Consider the following 4,728-nt stretch of genomic DNA (forward strand, 5'->3'; position numbering starts at 1 on the left):
CCATAGAGCATTTTGGTTCAGGTGAGAGAATTTTAAAATCTGCACTGGCTAAAAACAAACAAACACTCTTTGAATTTTAAATTTAAAAGCACTTCATAGTTGTGAGGTGGAGGCAAAGGTTTAAAAGTCCAAGGCCAACTTTGAGTCCATACTTGCAAACTAGTCTAAGGCACATGAGAGTATCTCAAAAAAGGGAAATTAAGAAAAAGAAAAAAGCAGCATTCAAGTTCCACTTTCTATCCAACACCTACCTTCAAACTCTCTGGTTCAAGTTTATTGGTTGTTAACCTTCTGAATGAGGAAGAGTGTAGTTACCACAGGTGCATATCAGCATATCAGTCTCAGTCTCTCTCTCTCTCTCTCTCTCTCTCTCTCTCTCTCTCTCTCTCTCTCTCTCTCTCTCTCTCTCTCTCTCTCTCTCTCTCTCTGTGTGTGTGTGTGTGTGTGTGTAGGGAGATTGTAAGATGTCAGTTGCTTCTGTCTTTTGCTTATTTTGAGATTGCTGTCTTGCTTCCTTGCTCATTTCAAGATCAAGTCCACCTGACAGTAAGTTTTATTTGCTATTTTGTGTTTGATAGTAAGGAGAAGCTATTAGAATGTCACTCATTTACAAGTACCCTATAAGGACAACCAAAACTTAACTCTTGCTCCATTTCTTCATATCTACGGTTTACTTTTCTGGTCTGATAAAAGTTTTAGGTAGAGTTCAGGCAACACCTGTTCAGAAGGCCTGGCACCATATTAGACTCCTTTGTGGAAACAGAGAAACGAGACAAGAAGTCCTTTCTTGAAACTTCTATGTGAGTGGGAATAAGAAAACAAGGAATTTATAAACTTTCTACCTTAAGCACACCATTGGATCAAATTGTTTGCCTCCACTTGACTTTCCCATCACACTTGCTATTTTTGAGATTTTTTTCCTAACAAATATTTATTGAGTGCCTACCATGTGCCAGGCACTGTTTACCCCCCCCCCTCACCCCAATGATAAAACAAAATGAAACAAAAACAGGACAGAAAGAACTGGGAGGAAGGACCAAGGGCAGTTAACCCAAGGTGGTACAAGGCTCTCTGCATTAGGCCTCTTCTGCCTCCTCTCCGAAATCCTCTTCCTATTCTGTGATGGCATCCTGGTATTGCTGATACTCAGAGACGAGGTCATTCATGTTGCGCTCTCGGCTTCGATGAACTCCATCTTGTCCATGTCCTCACCTCTGTACCAGCGGAGGAAAGCCTTCCAGCGGAACATCGCGGTAAACTGCTCCAAGCTGCACTTGAGGTCCTGGATGGCCACGCTGTTTCCAATGAAGGTGACTGCCACCTTGAGGCCACGTGGTGGGATGTCACAGACAGCTGTCTTGACATTGTTGGGGATTCATTCCACGAAGTAGCTGCTATTCTTATTCTTCACATTGAGCATCTGCTCATCTACACAAGATTGTTTAATTGATTGTTTTATATCAAACAACTTTTATACTACTCATTTTTATTGTTATAATATTTTATACATTTTAAAGAATATGACAAAATAAAACAAAATGGTATTACAGGTATTGAAGGGGGGTCTGGGAGGAGTTGGGGTACAAAAGGGAAAGAAGAATGTGATGTAATTCTATTTACTTAAAATGTTTTTAAATGTTAACACTGATAACAGATAAACTGAAATTATGTATCTTTTCTCATCATAATGAGATAAAATCAATTAAAAATAAATAAGTAAATAAATAAATTAATTAAAAAAAAAGTGGAGATGTGGGAACAGCACCATGTTGACAGCCAGCTTTCGAAGGTCTGCATTAAGCGGGCCTGGGAAACAGAGGCAGGTGGTGACACCACTCATGGTGGCTGAGACGAATTGGTTCAGGTCTCCATAGGTTGGTGTGGTGAGCTTGAGGGTATCAAGCAGATCTCATAGAGGGCCTCGTTGTTAATGCAGTAGGTCCACCTGTGTTCTCCACTAAGCAATGGACAGATGGGATGGCGTTGTAGGGCTCAACCATGGTGTCAGACACTTTTGGATGAGGGCTCCACGCTGAAGGCATTCATGATGCAGTCAGGATAGTGTTCTCGGATCTTGCTGATGAGCAGGATGCCCATGCTGGTGCCCATGCCAGAGGTCGTGCCTCCACCCAGTGAATGGGTCAGCTGAAAGCCTTGCAGGCAGTTACTGCCCTCCGCTTCCTTCCACAAAACATCCAAGACAGACTCAACCAGCTCAGCTCCCTCTGTGTAGCGGCCCTTAGCCCAGTTGCCTGGTCCAGACTGATCAAAACCAAAGTTGTCTGGTCTGAAGATTTGACTAAAAAGACCCGAGCGAACAGAGATAGCTCGAGGGACATCCTTGCCACCTGTGGCTTCATAGTAGTACACAGAGATTTGGTCCAGTTGTGGGTCACTGTCCTCATGGTGGGTACTGGTGGGCTTGATGCTGTGTTCATTTCTTAGCATCTTCCAGAACTTAGCACGGATCTGGTTGCCACACTGTCCGGCCTGGATGTGCACGATTTCCCTCATGGCTATGGTTTACTGTAATAATTTTCTTTTGAGCAAGAAAAGATAATTAAGGTTTTTTCTTCTGGGCCCATCTCAAACTGAAAGGATAGAATGTAGTCCCGGAGGCTGCAGCAGAGAGATGCAAACACAACTGTGGGAAGGTTCTTTTAGAGAGACTTTTTTTTTTTTTTTTTTAGTTTTTCAAGACAGGGTTTTTCTGTGTAGCCCTGGCTGTCCTGGAACTCACTCTGTAGACCAGGTTGACCTCAAACTCAGAAATTCGCCTGCCTCTGCCTTCCAAGTGCTGGGATTAAAGGTGTGTGCCACCATACAACTAGCTAACTAATGACTTTCTATATTTCCTTCTGTCCACTCCTCCCTTTCTCCTTTCTGTCTCTTTCCCTTTCTTCTTCAGTATTCATTGGGCTTTTTCCTTTGTTTTATCTTCATTTTGGCCTTTGGCAGGACAGATGACTTGGCCATTGTTTAAATTAATTTATTCCAAGACAATTCAATCCAAGTATATAATACATTCTAGTCACCCTCACCCTCTCCATCTTCTTATCATCCTCCCATGTCCCCATTCCAGTTTTGTGTCTTTTTATTTTACTTTTGATTTCTGACTCACCAGTTTTATTTAGGCCTGCCCTAGTAGGCATCGGTATGGAGCTATCTTATCAGTGGCTATATCACTGAACACAATGATTTCTGACCCACCAGACCTTGAATGCTAATATCTCCCCTGAGCAGGATGGAACTCCATAAGCAATTCCCTTATCTGTGACTAAATGTTTAGAGGGCTCAGGTAGGTCCGACCCTATGAAGGCAACATTTTGTGCGTGAGCTCATGAGAATGATTACGAGACAAATTTTCACATCAATTCTCTCTATCATGTGGCTCTTAAATTCTTCCTAATCTCTCATCCTTGATGTTCCCTAGGCCTCAGAGAAGCTAATATATGAATACCTCATTTAAGACCAAGAACTGAACAGTCACTTGTTCTTAGTACCCCAACCAGTCTCAGATCTCTTTCATACATGCCCTTTTTGAAGCAAGTTATTAATTTATAGCACACAGTCACACCAGTCAGCTGAGGGTTCTCCCACTCTATAGAAGGAACTCGTGAATAGGAAGATGGCAGTGCCTTTGGTTTCAACAGCTTGGATTGTGGGACCCACAGTTCTCAGTGTTTCAGCTCTGGGATTAGGGTGTCCATACCCTCATTTCTTAGTGTTACAGCTCTGGGTTTGGGGTACTCATACCCCAGTTGTTAGTGTTTCAGTTCTGAGGTTAGCAGCTGGAGCTACGAAGGCTTTGAAGCTTTCTGGAACTTTCTAAGTTTCACAGTTCCTAGCTCTTTACTCTCTTGGCCCTTCACAGCCCCTCATTTTCTGCCGTTTCAGCTCTCCATGGCTGTCCCACCTTCTTCTACAAACCTTTCTAGTCTTGACTTTCTAGGATACACAGTCTCAGGTCCCAGGACCTTGGAACTCTTCAGAAGCCTTCCAGTTCCCACTGGAAGTGTCTGGGTCTGGCAATGCCAACAGGTTCTGGTGCTTGTGTGACTGATTCAGAGCAGTGCACTGGTGATACAGACCACAGCTGAACGAGGCTTTGTAGGTGGCTAAGTTGTATTCGCTTGTGTGTCTGTGTGTGAGTGTGCATGCATGTATGCAGGAGCTCACACATGTGTGCAAGTGTGAGTATGGTGGAGACAAGCATCTCCTGGTCTGTTCCCAGGACAGTATGACAAGGGCTGCTTGTTTATCCAGTCATACTTTCATAGTAATTGGACTTGGGATAGGTTCAAGGAAGTATCAGAGCAGTGAGGGGTGGGGTGGGAAGAGCTTTTACCAGCCGGTCAACTGAAGTTCTCATAGCCTAAGTGCCTAGACTTTCTGATAGTGTGGCCATCACAGTCTCCTGAAGAAAAATGGTGGTCATAAGACTGTCACTTCTGAGTAGGAAGTGTGTGTCTCTATGGGTGATCATGCTGGTTTGATGTCTCTAGTATTGATTGGATGGCAGGGAGTTTCCTTCAGCAACCAGGAGGTGTCTAAAGTGATAATAGTTGTCAATGATGACTACTGGATAAACTCCAAATCAAGCTGTTGCTTGACTGATAGCTCCGGAAAATTTGACAAATGTAATGGAGGGGAAGCTGTTGGCTTGTGGCTCAACCCAGTGAACCTGGAGGGATGGCAGAACCACCCACAAATCTGACTGGATTTAGG

At 43.6% G+C, this 4,728-nt stretch overlaps 1 pseudogene; it reads right to left on the reverse strand.

Annotated features, from left to right (window-relative positions):
- Positions 1-1,076: 1,076 nt before the first annotated feature.
- LOC116088016 lies at positions 1,077-2,514 on the reverse strand (annotated as a pseudogene).
- Positions 2,515-4,728: the final 2,214 nt, after the last annotated feature.

This window comes from Mastomys coucha, unplaced genomic scaffold (assembly GCF_008632895.1).
Source record: "Mastomys coucha isolate ucsf_1 unplaced genomic scaffold, UCSF_Mcou_1 pScaffold14, whole genome shotgun sequence".
NCBI classification, from domain to species: Eukaryota; Metazoa; Chordata; class Mammalia; order Rodentia; family Muridae; genus Mastomys; species Mastomys coucha.